This window comes from Dipodomys merriami, unplaced genomic scaffold (genome assembly GCF_024711535.1).
Source record: "Dipodomys merriami isolate MVZ:Mamm:240054 unplaced genomic scaffold, mDipMer1.0.p SCAF_11, whole genome shotgun sequence".
Classification (NCBI taxonomy): Eukaryota; Metazoa; Chordata; class Mammalia; order Rodentia; family Heteromyidae; genus Dipodomys; species Dipodomys merriami.
Window position 1 is genome coordinate 22,984,979 of NW_027202382.1, and position 15,663 is coordinate 23,000,641.

General features: G+C 40.2%; 1 long non-coding RNA gene across 1 annotated transcript in view; it reads right to left on the minus strand.

Moving 5' to 3' along the window:
* Nucleotides 1-2,172: 2,172 nt before the first annotated feature.
* LOC138819568 (uncharacterized) overlaps nucleotides 2,173-15,663 on the minus strand; it is a 79,616-nt gene continuing 66,125 nt past the window's right edge. Inside the window, exons 2-3 of the long non-coding RNA XR_011369495.1 lie at nucleotides 14,676-14,772; nucleotides 2,173-2,416 (exon numbers count right to left, since the gene is read on the minus strand). This is a non-coding gene — a long non-coding RNA (uncharacterized lncRNA). The remainder of the gene's footprint in view (nucleotides 2,417-14,675; nucleotides 14,773-15,663) is intronic.

A 15,663-nucleotide genomic window follows, 5' to 3' on the forward strand; every position in this document is an offset into this window, starting at 1 on the left:
ACTCTACAGCTCAGACCTTCCCCTGGCCTGCACCAGCAGTAACTGGATTCCCAAAGTGCCATACAGTGGGCAGCAGGCCCAGGACTGCACTCAGGTTCAGGGTCTTCTCTCAAGGGTCCTTCACAGATCAGAGCCCTGAGTTCCTCAAGGAGCTGTGTGTGTCTGAAGGAGGAAGAAAGAAGAGATTAGAGGGATTCAAGACCAAGGGTATTTACTTCCAAATGAAAACTCGGCAAAATGAAGAAACATGAGAAGTCTCCAGTAATGCCTCTTTCATTCTGAGAACAATATGGAGCAACTGTTACTCTGTGCTTCAGTTTCCTAAACCACCCAAAAAAGGTCTAATCCTTGTATCAACCTTATAGGTTGGAAAGAGTCACGGAATTTATGCGATACTCTTAGAATAGTGCCTAATTCTCTCTCCTAGATGCTCCCTAGCAGGTACTGCTTTGAATTAAACCATTCCCTATATCATAATGCAGGAATTGGATGCATGGTTTATGGAGTAGGGGACTAGATATGGCTGCCAGCCTCTGCGTTGAACCTCAGTTATCCCATGAGCTGGTATTCATACTTCTTTTTTTTGCTAAAAGATTCACATTTATTGACTGACTGATGTGATAAAACCTGGAATTTGTGGATTCCAAATAAAATTTCATTAAAAAAATTTAATTGTAAAGGGGTTACAGTTACATATGTCAGGTATTGAGTGCACTTCTTTTGGAACTGTGTTACCTCTTCCCTTATTTTTCCCAGTTATTCCCTCCTGACCTCCTCTCCGACAAGTTGTATATTGCATTTAAACATAGTGTCTAGTGAGTATCACTGCTGCATTTGTTCACCCTTTGTCCCACCATTTCTGTGTTCCCCCTTGCTTCTCCAAAACGATAACTTACATATAAAACAAAAGGTACAGAAATTTTAAGAGGCAAAGGAAAAAATAAATAACCAAGGAAAATAACAAAAAGCTTGTTTCCATTTCAATAAACATCATTTTATATGATTATATGCACATCGCTATTGAGCCTTTGTGATCTTCTCTTCAAAATATCTTTCTTTGATCCCACTGTGTGAATGCTTAAAGTCCTGTATAATTTATCATGCCCAAGTATAATTTTTTTGTCTTTTACCAACTGTTGTGTAGATATGAGCCACCTCTTAGAAAAAATTCACCTTTTGAATGTTTGATCTGTTAGTGTTAGCACCAGCTACCTGATACTAACCGGAAAATGGATTGACACCTCTCCTCTACTGGCCCTTCACTTTGCTAAATAGCAAGGCCTTTGTTTCTTGTGTCATTCTCTCAGGAGATAGTCTACTGCCCTCCTTTCTGCACAATCTGGGCAAACTGATTGGTGATGGTAAGAGTAGTGTCAATAAAACAGTCCACACAGCTAGAGAGACAGTTTTCAGTGCCAGAGTCTAGGTGATCCCCTGGCTTTTCCACACACTGATCCCAAAATAGCTGCATGAAGTGATGCACCTGTGCGGTGAAACTGTGCCTTCTGCTGTTCTGCCACCACCAAGTGCTGCGACCCTGCTTCACCTGCTCACCCAGCAATGCCACTGTCAGCATAAAGCTCAGGGCCTGCAAAAAAACAAAAGGGGGGCTGCAAATAAAGGGCCTACTGTCATGCTGTAAGCTACTCTGTGGAGAGGCCCCTATGGTAAGCAAGAAAATCCTCTGTAGGCAACTGGTCTAGTCCTAACGAAAAGATATAATCCCACCATGCAAGAGAGCATAATCAGGGCTTCTGTACTGACACCTAGCCCAAGAGCCCTACCCTGACATTGGAAATACAGTATGGTGACTAAAGGATAGATTAATTCTTCAAGCTGAGTGATGCCAAGGATGGGCACCAAAGTTATGGTATATTTTAAATGTTTACATTAAGGAAATCAATGCTCTGACTCGTATCACAAGCCTGATTACCTTTGCACTGTGTAATGTGGAAGATGCCATAAATGATTTCCCAACAAGTCTCTCCCTCTCTCTCTCTCCCTCTCTCTCCCTCTCTCTCTCTCTCTCTCTCTCTCTCTCTCTCTCTCTCTCTCTCTCTCTCTCTCTCTCTCTCTCTCTCTCTCTCTCTCTCACACACACACACATACACACACACATGCGCTGGCACCACTTTCCTGTTGCTGGAGGCTGGTGGTGTCTCCACACAGAAGATAAGTGAGCCAACAGGTCAAATGACTAGTCTTCTGCACTGTGTTCACATTCTCAGAGGCTGGCAGTGTCTCTATACAGCTGATAAATGGCAGCCTCTGAGACAGATGAGATGTACTTCTGAGATGGCCAGGATCCAGGGTGGCTCAGAAGCAGCTGCAGAACTCGGCTTGCCTTTCAGTCCCAGCATCACCGGGTGGCAAGAAGCCACAGAGGTCATGGATCTCAACCATCAATCACTTGGAACTGGAAATTAACAAAATAATTTTTCAAACATCAAGATCTATGTCAGTGAAGGGGAGGTTTTAAAACAATAAAAGGAAGAAAGGACAGAGACAGCTGGTTAGAGACTCCTTTGCATTAGACAGGTATCCCTGCCAAACTCAGGCTTTGGCTTCACTTTATCTGCGTTGCTAGAAGAGGTCAAAATTAAGTGTAAAGTTTGTCCAACCCTACCAGCCAAACGGACCCTATGACCATTTAGCTAATGGGTGGAAGGAGAGAGGTTGTCTTCTACCTTCTAAAATGACAATAATAAGGAGAAAATTTATCCATGTAGATATGCCTCTATTGGGGACCAGTCTTGTAATTCTCCAGGTTCTACTTCTCGCTATCTTCCCCTTCCTGCTCAATGGTCCCAAGTTCTCCCAACCTTCCCTGCCCTCTACCTATGGTACCTGGTGACCCATCTCTGGGTCTATACCCTGCCTCTCAGTCCTGTCCAAAGAATGGGAACAGGGAAAACAAGTATAGAGATGCTCTGTTTTATTAAGTCTTCCTCATGTCAACTTCACATCGAAATGCTATGAAATCAGATGTATTGTCTCCATTCATTTGTTGATCAATTTACTTACTTACCTACTTAGTATGTACTTATGGTGCTGTGAAGGTTGACCTCAAGGCCTCCCACTTGCTTACCACTTGAGCGACACTGCTAGTCCTTTGGCTTTCTTGTTTTGTTTTTGGCTTGTTTTCCAGATACAGTTTCCTATTTTGCAGAGACTAGTCTTAGACCATGTTCCTCTTTTATCTGCCTTCTCAATATCTAGGAGACAGACATGTACTATCATGCCTAACTTGTTTTTGAGATGAGAGTTGTGCTAAGTTTTGCTCGGGCTGGCCTTGAGCCATAATCTATTAGTAGCTAGTATTATAGCTACTATAAAGATGAGGACATAGCAAGCCAGAGAAGTCATGAAACCAGTTAAAGGAGGAAGGAGGATTCAAAACCCAGGCATGTGACACTCCTAAGATCACACACTCTTTCCAATAGCAACATGCTGTGCTGCCTTCCTTTGAGTCTCAATTGTATGTCCCTTCATATTCTTTCTGACATCCTCTTCGACCCACAGGTGATCTTTTCATCTCCAGAAACTTTCTTATTGCCAGACTCTGACCAACGTAAAACATCTTCTAAGATGGAAAAGCTACCCACTCTCCATACATAGCTGGAAATGATGTGAGAACATACCTGGTCACAATCCTACCTGCTTTCCATGAGGTTCCACTGCTCTAGGAAAAGGACCAACTATCTCAGCATTGCATAAACACCATTCCCAAGATGGCTCCTACAGGCCTTCTGGCCTCACCTCTCACCTGGCTTTCTGTCTTCTCCATTATCACCAGATTTTAACCACACTGAATCTCCTCCCTGAAGAAGCCTTTTACAAGACCAAGCATTCAAGAGACTGGCCTCTGGGACTTATTGTAATATATAGAGCCATTTTTATTATCTTGGCATCTGGTGCTATAATTTCTTTTTGAGAAGAGCCAGACACCCAACAGTCATGCTGTTGTAAAGGTGTTTTCTATATAGCATCCTATTTAGCCTCTTAACTCCTTAAAGGGAACAAGTTAGAATTTTTATTATAATCTTCATTTTATAGGTGAGTCAACTAAGGCTCAAGCTTAGGTAATTGGCTCAAGTTGACCAAACAACTAAGCAATTGGCCCGGACTGGCACCCAGAGCTAGTAACCTCCAACACACTATGACTATAGCATTCTGTAGACCAAACTCCATCACCTTCCAACACTCTGTGGTCGGAGAGGTAACCACAAGTGAGCCAATTCAGCAATCCAAATGCTGTCCCATGAGGCAATAGCCATTTGAGGATTGACTTAGGGGAGGAATTTCATTAATGAGCATGGCTTTCAGCCAACAAATGGAATGAACACCACTATCTCAAAAGTACCTTAGAGTTATAAGAAATCATTTGCATGTGGTCTTGAAAAGTAACCATGAAACTCCAGAGAGCAGCCAGTAACTCCAGCTGTGACAGCAAGAGGAATTTCAGATGGCAAGATAGAGGAACGGGTTATTAAAAGGCTTTCAAAGACTAGCATAATTCTTCCCAGAAGTTTCTTTGTTCCAAAACAAAATTTAAAAAAAGTCACTAGAATAGCATCAGCAAATCACTGACATTATGAATAGTGAAAGTAGACATTTTTATAGAACTAGAGCAAAGCAATACTTACAGCATTGGTATGGGTTATGCAATTAGCAACGAAGGGACAAGGTTCCTTGAGAAACTGCGAATGTACTGAAATAACTGACTCCACCCACTTCAACAGAGTTTTTATTCCAGGACTTCCCAAGGGGGATATAGCTTATACAGCGATTTAAGAAATGATGAGTTCATAACATACAGCTGATGTCATTTGTAACAGCTACAGAGAGAAACTGATCAGGGTGGACAAGAGCTCAGATGTGACAGGTACATGGCACCTTTGCCTTCATTGTTCCCCTCCTGCTGCCTGGCAGGCATGACTAATTGCTGCAGTCTTCACCACTGACTCCGGATACAGCCCCATCATTGTTAAAACAGCATCCCAAGAAGGTATGCATTGTCACCTTTGGCATGCAAAAGACGGACATAAACCAGCACAGGATGAGTAAATATACTAGACATTCTCCAAGAGAGAAACACATGAAGAGGGCCCAAATCAGAAAGTGTTAACTCCCAGAGAAGGATTGAAGGGCTGTGGGGGGTAGGACTCACTTGTCCGTGTACCCTCAGCACTGAGAACAGGCCTTGACACATGTTAGAATGTACAACTATTTCAGGAATTAATGAGCTAGCACCTAAATGGTACTGAGGTACCATAGTCATGCATACATGTGGTAATATATATGTCTGTGTCCATCCATATATTCATACCATATATGTATATTCATAGACATATATACATACATATACACGTATAAATATACACATATAGTTCCTATTAGAAGCTTGCTGTTTCAGGATTTTATGACTATTTTTTCCATTTTTATAAAGACCCTAATGAAGAACCCATAAGGAAAGTATTGTACTAATGAATGGACCTTAGTTTGAACCTTGATTCTATACTTATTTGATATATAGCTTTAAGAAAATGTCAGAAATCTTTCATTTCTATAAAGAGGATAGCTGCCTTGTAGGAGAGTGCTAAATGTTATAATTTTCCATGTTATGTTATTAAAATGTGGGCCCTTTGGGAGGTGATTACATCAAGAGGGTAAAGTCCCAATGAATGAGTTAGTGACCTGAGAAAGGAAGTCACAGGCAGCTTGGTTGCCCTTTCCACCATGTGAAGACACAGCAAATGCCATCAGCTTTGGTGTTCCCCATCAGGGTACCAGCCTTATTATATAGTAAACACAATGTAAAACCTCCAAACTTAAACCTGTATGGTATAAATATATGTTGACAGCCCAAAAGAACAGCATATGAAATCCAAAAAAGATTTTAGCATCTGATAAAGCTTTATAGGTATGTGAATAGAGTCTATGGCAATATTTAGTATAGGATAAAGTTGAAGGATTTTTAAGGCAGATGCTTTAAAACTAGGGCACAGAGAAGTTATTTGCCAAGTTTAGTCAGCTAGTACTTCACAGAACTGGAACCTGAGTGCAGAGATTTTAAATCTAGATTTTGTTCTATCAGCTTCTAAATGAGTTACAAAATACAGAGTACACACCAGAAAGTATAGTGTACTGCCTCTGGGGAAAAAGAAAAAAAACCACTTATTTGTTTGCTCATACACACATACAGAAATTCTGGAAGGATACACAAGGATCAAATGGTGGTAGTTACCTTCAGAGACCATATGTATAGGCAAGAGTCATGGAAGTTGGAGGCCATACATATTTTGATGAATTTTATATATATATATATATAATATATATATATATTTGAAATCTACATATGTTTAACCTGATTGAAAATTAAAATAAACATAAACACTGAAGCCAAATGCTCTGCTGGTGCAAGCCTTTCCCAGCTACCCCAAATTCAGTAAGCCCATATATCTTCAAGGTTTCCTAATCCCTACATTTTTTTTCTAGCTCAAATGTTGCACAGCTCTCTTTTATGATCCACTCCTCAGCACACCTAGGCCTCCAGACAAGCTGTCAATTCATCAAAGGCAAGGTTCTGCTTTCTTCATTCTGGTATTACCAGCACACAGCCCAGTCCTGATGTGGTGAGCATCAAGCACTTGGGGAAGCAGAAGTGAGTATTAAAAAGGGGAAACATCTGGCCAAGTTCCTTGGTATTAGCATGCTAGAAAGGGGAAATGACTGGGACCTTCATATCACAGTGGGAGTTTAATGAGTAAAAAGCGGGGGCAGGGAAGGAACACAGGAACCCTTGTAGAAATAGTGCACCTGACCCAGTTAGGGCAAAGGGGTGAACGGGGATCTGTGGGCCAGTGTTGATCAGGGAATGAGGAAAGTTAACACAATGGAGAAAATAGTGAAGCTGAGCCTGGTCCCAAAGATCCTAAGGAAGAACCCTAAGGAGTATGCTACAAATGGATAGACCTTGATTTGAATCATGATTCAAGGGCAAGAAATTGTAGCATGAAACTACAGGCTCCAGAAGAGAGGGCTCCCAGAAGAGGAAATTAGCTGTATATATACTCTGCATCCCTCTGATATCTGGGACAAGAAGCATGTGAGGGATTGGCACTGGAGGAGAGAGACTCTTAGCTTCTACGTGCCATTCACATGTTCGACCGGTTGCTTTCTGTCTAATGAAACACTGTGTGTACGCTCATGTGAGAGCAGAAGAGAGCTCCACACTAGGTCAGGGATGTATTTTCTTCAGCACAAAACCCAAATATCATAAACAAAAGAAAACCTGACACACTCCCGTCAGATCACCCTGACCCACACAAAGCTATGCTTTGTTGAGTAATTGTGCACATCCTTAATATGATTCAGAAGAATATATATCATTTTTTATTGTGTTCATCACTAAAATTCCACAATAGTCCTTATTTTAGAAATTCACACTGGAACTGGTATACATTCAGTGAAATAGTATCAGAGATTTGCTTCAAAATAAACCAGCCTAGAAGGTAAAGGGATGGCATGTATTAATGAAACAGAATTAGTCACAAATTGATCATTTTTCAGATAAGTTGTAGATAATGCCAGGCATAGTATGAATTTCTCTCTGCTTTTTTTTTTTTTGGGGGGGGGGGGGGTCCAGGCCGTGGGGCCTGAACTCTGGGCCTGGGCGCTGTCCCTCAGCTCTTCAGCTCAAGGCTAGTGCTCTACCACTTGAGCCACAGCACCACTTCCGGCTTTTTCCTTTTTGCTTATGTGGTGCTGAGGAATCAAACCCAGGGCCTCATGCATGCAAGGCAAGCACTCTACCACTGAGCCACCTTCCCAGCCCCTCTCTGCTTTTTTTATATGCATGAAATTTGCTGTTACAAAATATTAATGGGCATTGTTTTATGCACCGGCCAAGGGCTTCAGATGGCCAAAGATTTATATTTCATGAATTTAAATTTATCTTCCACTTGGTAAGATGAATGATTCTGGATAACCGTCTACGTTTTAGAAAAAAAAAATCTGCCTGTGCCAGTACTGGGGCTTGACTCAGGGTCTCACACTTTCAATCAGCTTTTCTGCTTCAGGCTGGCATCTCTACTTATTGCTCTTTTTGCTGGTTAACTGGAGATAAGAATCTCTTGAATCTCTCTGACTAAGCTTCAAACAACTATTCTCAGATCTCAGCCTCTTGAGTAGCGAGATTATAGGCCCAAGCCACAGACACTGGGTCATCTGTTCCTTTGAATTTATCTCTCTGGATAAGGGATTAGGAGGGGTGTTTCCTCTTTATAATTTTCTGTGCTTTCTGCACTTTTCAAATAAGCACTTATTTTCATTATAATTAGGAAAATCAACAAGGCTATTTACTACCAATATATTCATGGATATTTAGCTTACAAAATTGATGATCAGATATGTGTTATAACAAAATTATTTAAATATTACAGATGATATGAAGTATGTCTATCCACACAAAGGATAACAAAATGATCTATGAAAATAAGAAGTCTCAATTGTCCAAACAGTATTCAATATGCTTTCCTTTAATGTCAAGGATGCTTTCCTTTAAAAAGTAAGCAAGTTAAGTGAAAAAGTTAAATCCTGGATGCACGTAGGAAGTGTTTGCAGGAGGAAATTTTCATTGCATTTTTTAGTGCCCTAAATGGCACTGGAAAATATTACAAAGTAATGAAGGGAGTCATTATAAGTAGGACACCTTCCAATGTGGAGGGATTTCTGACATCTCAATTATATTCTGCCACCTAGTGACAATGGCAGACTAACATACTTGCTAAGCCAGGCTCCAAAGGCAGCTCTCTGTCTGTCTTCTACTACCTGGACCCTATAGTCACAGCCTGATCACTTCAGAACAAGCCTGATCCTACACCCATTTAGTATGCCACGTCCTTTCTCTGCTCCCACTACAACTCTAAGGAACATTGCAAATACGGCTAAAGTCTAGTTTGCTCTGTTGATGCCAGAGCGAATTTCAATACAGCTGTGGGGTCCACAGCCTCTCATTCAGCACAACTCAAAGACCCCTTTACTAACCCTTGCTTGCTGTGCTACTGTACAAAAGTGGCATCTTTTCTATTGCATGGTTTTTTAAGAATTACCTTTAAGTAGTTGTATAAGAGAGTTTCAAATCAACATGTCAATTTAGGAGTACAATGCATCTTGACCAGTCACTCCTTCCATCAATCTCCCCCCTTCTCTCTCTGCCCATTCAATCCCATTGGATGTTTTAATCCTAAGAAGAAAGAATAATAAATATAGTAATATCTTTCTCACAATATGGGATCATTTTAATTAACAGATCTATGAGATCTTACAAGATTATGGGCACAAGAACTCTTAGAACTCCCCAGTATAGAAGTGGCGCTATGGCTGAAGTGGTATAGCATGAGCCTTGAGCTGCATTGCTCAGGAACAGCTTCCAGGCCTAGAGCTCAAGCCCCACAACTAACAAAAAAAAAGAGAGAGAGATCTTTCATGCGATTGTTTCTAACATATTTATAAGATTATGTCTTTGTTGCTTTGTATGTCCCTCCCCGATGGTATAACCCCTGCTTTCACTACATGTGATGTTGGTGTATGTGGAGGGCAAGGGAAAAAACAAATCGTTCTAACAGGGATACAGGAGGACCCATTGCAACAATGAGATGTACAAGTCGTTATGGTGAAAAAGATACTTTACAAGTTTGGTGTGGGGGACGGTAGGGAGGATATGAAGGGATGGGAAGGGGAAACAAAGGAGGAGGCTACAATGCTTGATAAGAAATGTACTCATTATCTTACCCATGTAATGCTAACCGCTCTGTACGGTATTTTCACAATAAAAAAAAAAGAACTCCCCAGTATAATGAGAGGGAATGGGTAATTGTAGAAATTTTCAAAGAGAGTCATTCAGTGTTCTTCTGTATGGTGAGTGCTGACTCTCTAGAATAGTGGCCCATAGTACATTGCAAAGGAAGTTTAGGTAGAGGGAGTGGACCCAGTGCTGGAAGTACAACTAGCAACTCTGACCCTCTGGGAATCTTACATTTCTATGCGAAACCCAAAGAATTGTCGTTACTGTTCAAAGGCTTTTTGTCTTCTCTCAATCATGTGATTGACTTTGTCAGACCACTTGTAAGGAAATTGGTGCTTACAACAGTGACATTCAATAAGAAACTTGACCCCATACAGAAACCCTTAGTAGATGAGATCAAAGAATACAAATCTAAGCAACTAGCATCTGGAGAACCTTTTGATATTAGCCCAAAGTATCAGCAAGAAAGAGCTGGAGAAGGAGTTTTCTGAACATAAACAGATGGTTCGTGAAACAGAACAAAATGTTGGTTGAGACAATGTCAAGGATGGGTCTAAGCTATGGGTCTTAGCAAACTATCATCTTTCTTTAGAAATAAAGTTTTATTGGAATAAGATAGATTCATTTCTTTAAGTATCAACTATAGGTGACTTCACATCCCAACAGCAGAGATTAGTTGTTGTAACAGGTCAGCAAAGTCTAAGATACTCATTCTTGAGCCTTTACAGAGTTTGTCAGCCTTATAAGTCCTTATAAGTTACTCAGGGGACAACTAATTGTCATTCCCCCTAAGCATCAATTCTCTCAGCTGTATCTGATAAGAATTAAGAATTTAACAGCTGATGAAGGCATAAGATATGGTTTTGAGGTTACTGACTGAAAAACTTGCATTTGAAAATAAGGAGGGAGAGAAGGCAGCAGGCTGACCAGGCTTGTAATGTTTGCTGATTTCACTGGTATAGGTCAGAATTTCTCAACATCAATACTATTGACATTTGAGGCCAGATAATTCTTTGCTTTGGGCAGAAGGTTGGGGACGGCAGATCTATTCTGTGCATTGTAGATATTACACAGCATCCCTAGCTTCTACCCACTAGATGTCAGCAGTAATCCCCCAGTTGAGACAACAAAACAAAACCTCTAGAGATTGTCAACTCACATCTAGGGGGAGCAAAATGTTCCTCCCTGAGAATCACTGGTGTCAATACTCCCTCAAGACCAATTTCAAACTATCAACTTGCCCACACTTAACATGGACGTATGTGAAGAAAAAGACAGTTTGTCTTACAAACCAGAAGGTACAAATATTTCCAGAATATCACTGTGTGAGAACATATTTATACAGGCATTAATATTTTTAAATCTGAGGTGCCTAACTGGGGTCATAGTAAGGCTAATTTTTTCTTTACGAAATGGCCTAGATCCTCCTACAGAAAATTATATACCACAAGTAATGGTTGATATAGTCTCAACTAGAAAATATCCAAAGCAGAAGTTAACAGTAAGCCCCATAGTAATTAAAAAACACTCAGCAACATATCGGAGAATTGCCTGGCTTTGTAGTGGATTTGTCGGGATGAATCAGTCCCCTACAATCTGAATGGTTATCTCTTTTTGTTAGATCATTGTTTTTGTTGTTTATTTAAATCAGCTGCATTTGGAGGAAATGTGTACCACTAATCATGACATTAGCCCTGACAATGGTTAATTATTCAGAACTAATTATTGAGGTCATTCTTGGGCTGACATTAAAACCATTTCATCAGCACCCAGGAGGACATTTACCCTCTTGTTCCAGGAGGGCAGCCATCTATTTTTATCCACTGTTTCAGATCATTAGGATACAAGACTATTTCTATCAATCCTGAATTCTTGAGGGCTATTAAAATACAAGTTTTGTAGGAACATCAATAATCTAGTGTCTATATTGAGCTCATGCTACTTAGAATCACAGGCCAAAGGAAGGTCAATAAAGGCTACAGTTATATTATTCTTGCCAGAATTCTGCACAAGATTATTCTGCACAATAATCAATAGAGCTATCACTTCTGAGATTTCCTTTCCCCTTATTAGCAGTGACATCCTTGGGTTCCCTGGATGGGACAAAAGACAACCTGGCTCCCAGCATCATAAGAATTTTATCCCCTATGAAGCATGATGTTGTTAGTCTCAGCTGCTCAGGAGGGTATGGTAGGAGGATCACTTAAGCTCAGGAGTAGAGACAAGGCTGGAAAACAGAATGAGACCCTGACTAAAAAAAATTATATCAACTTTGTGATAGCAACTAGTATCATGTGATTGCAAGTAATCTTTCAAAGTCAACTCTAAGTTCAACACACACACATACACATCACACACATACACTGATTATCAACAAATTTGAGTTTTACCTCTTGGCTAGAACAATTAATTTTCAAGGGTCTCATCTAATTATCTGATTACTTCACTTTCCTGTGGTTTTTTGGTGTCTTATGACACATTTTTTTTGTGTGCTGGTCCTGGAATTTGAACTGAGGGCCTGGGCACTGTGCCTGAGTTTTTTGCTCAAGGTTAGCATTCTACATACTTAAGCCACAGCTCCACTTCTAGTTTTTTGGTGGTTAATTGGCTATAAAAGTCTCATAGACTTTCCTGCCCAGGCTGATTCCAAATCATGATCCTCATATCTCAGCCTCCTGAGTAGATATGCTTACAGGTGTGAGCCACTGGTGCCCAGCATAATGACACATTTTAACAACCATTCAGAAGCACTGCAAAAGTGGCCAGGTGCAGAGAGCTGCTCCAAACATGCTGGCATCAAGATATATTTAAGGGGGCTTGGAATATGGCTTAGTGGTAGGGTGTTTGCTTAGCATGTATGAAGCCCTGGGTTTGATTCCTCAGTACCACATAAACAGAAGAAAGCTGGAAATGGCACTGTGGCTCTAGTGGTAGAGTGCTAGACTTGAGCAAAAACAGCTCAGGAACAGTGCCCAGGCCCTGAGTTGAAGCCCCAGGACTGGAGAAAGTGGGGGAGGGGAGGGAGGGAGAAAGAGAGGGAGAGGGAGAGGGAGAGAGAGAGGTAGAGAGAGAGGGAGAGAGATTTAAATATGAAAAGGCTGGGTATTTACTAGAACACAATCTAAACATTTGGACTCAATCAAACACATACACATACACAGCAAGTCCTCTCCCCTAAGGAGCATTAAAAAAATAAAATAAATACTAAAATCTGTTTGTTAAGTTTGGGGAAATTGAAGATTCCAGGTTGAAGACTTCTAAAAATATGGAATTTCTAATTATTTTAAGATGATGTTATGTATACTAAAATATAAAAGAAGTAAATACACTGTGGATTAGGATATAATTGCAAATCTCTGCCCTCTCAGTTAGGTGAGTATAATTCACTCCAAAATCCACTGAAAATTTTATTTGTATAGCTGACCTCCAAGAATTAATATAGTAAATATGCTTAAAGCCCATTTTCTTTATAAGTAAGCTTCTGACCTAAAATTCCAGACAAGTAGTTTCTTAAAAATGAGACTGGGAGCCGGGCGCTGGTGGCTCACGCCTGTAATCCTAGCCCGGGCAGGAGAGACCGTGAGACTCCTATCTCCAATAAATCACCAGAAAACCGGAAGTGGTGCTGTAGCTCAAGTGGTAGAGCGCTCGCCTTGAGCTGAAGAGCTGAGGGACAGCGTCCAGGCCCAGAGTTCAAGCCCCACGACCAACAAAAAAAAAAAAGAGACTGGGACAAAGATTTGAAGAGAATACAGCAAATACTCTTAAATAAAAGTGCCATTTTGAGCACTACAATGTTTCTCTTTATAAAACCTCAGTGACCATATTTTAAGAATATCCAGATTGAATTATACTTGAGATATGAATAATGAAAAAGAAATTAATTAATGAAATAAGAATCAGAGGGCATGAACAACAGTTGGCTTTGGAAAAACAAAGTGAGATAATAGCATTTACATACTGTGCTTTAAGTTTAAAGGAATAATTACCAGGCCTTGGCAATAAAGGAATATAGGGTCTACAGAATCTGAGGTAACTAGAATGGTTCTTTTACACATAGTTGAAATCTTTACTTCCCTTTTCCCCAGAGTTCATTATAGAGTCTAAAGTCCAAACTCAAAGCCTTCCAGAATTTACCATACTCAATTTTTTTTTCTAGTAGTTGCATCAGTCAGGTTATGACAAGGCTTTGTGACTATTACAAGCAACTCTCAAATTTCAGTGACTCCACAAATGTTTATTTCTCCTCCGTCAAATGGAAGTGGATTGCCAGGGAGTCTCAGAGACTGAACATAATCACTCAAGTGATGGAGTTTTCATCTTGAGCTATGCCTCCACCATCTCTGGAGCAGTAAGAAGAGAACATTGCAATTTCATACTAGTCCTCAAATATTTCTTCTACTTGCATTCTGTTTGGCAAAGAAAATCACATGACTACTCTCCAGTGTCATAGAGAAATACAACTGAAGGAAAAACTCAGGTAATGGGAAGCAGCTCCAGTGACTACTGCTGTGAAAATGAAGTGATGGTGTTCTTTCCCCTCCTCATTCACTGTGGAGCATTATTCGTGGAAGGCAGCCTAGAGACTAGTAAGAGACTAGACACTTTAGATCCCATAAAACCACATACACTTCACCAGTACAACAATTCAAGTATACTGCCAACACAGATAAAAGGCGAGCCCCAGTATACATCCTAGGGAATCTAACACTGAAGGGTAGGTTATTATTTGGGATTCTTGTGATTCTGAGTGAAAGAACCCTAACTCAAAGTCACAAAAACCTTGGGACTAAATTCAGAAAGAAGTGTTGCCAACCAGGCCATAGTCAAGGAATCTAGTCAAAGTGAAATTGGACATAGGACGCACATAGTTAGCCTTTTTTTCAGGTTCCCCTCCTTCTCTTTGTTGTTCATTTCTATTGCTCTCTGCTTTGTCAGCATCTCTTTCCCAAGCCAGCTTCTTCCTGAAGGGAAAAAGAAAAGAAACAGGGTTTCAACCCCAGAGGAATCAAGAGCCTCCTTCACTAGCTCTGCTTACGAAGTTCCTAAAAGAAATTGCTGAAATAGTAACACCAGAAGGTTTGTGTATTTATTTCTTTTTTTTTTCTTTTGTGGTGCTAGGGACCAAACCCAGTGTCTCATACATATTTTAACATAGACTCTATCACTGAGATACACCTCAGATTGTAGGTTTTTATGTCTAAAAGATTCCTCTGGCTGCTGTTGGAAAATAAAGAGAAGTACAAGTGGAATCTTTACTTGGACCTGTTGGTCAGTTCCTTAATGAAAACCCCTCCACCCTGCCTTCTGTGACACAGAAACATTACAGGTGTCTAGAGAAGCTAAGAAATCTGTTAGGTTCATTTTTATTGCTTCCAGAGAACATTTCTTGTGTACCTCACAAACTACAAACACTGAAGAGTAATAATAATCCAGACAGTTTTAATCTGGTCTTGAGGCTGTAGTTCTAGCTGAAATTTTACACTGCTCTTAGGTAAAGTTAAAATGTCCACAGTCCTGCTTTGATTGACTTTTCTAGTTAGCCCAAGCAGTATTTTCATTTTCATTACCAGATAAATACCTTTCTATAAAAGACTCCGCTTCAGAATTATTCACAGCAAAAGGGGCAACTCCCTTTAGCCCTCCCCATTCCTTTCTCCAGAAAGGAACCTTTCCAGTCAACTTTCAATTCAATAAATTTAAATTTTTATATTTGTAATAATACAATACTTGTAAATACAATATAGCAAAGGTTCACAATCCTTTATATGCTATTTCAGAATCCAAATGTTTTGAAAACTGAAATCTTCGAAGTTCGTCTCATATTTGTTTGATGGTAAAACCTGGCCTGAACA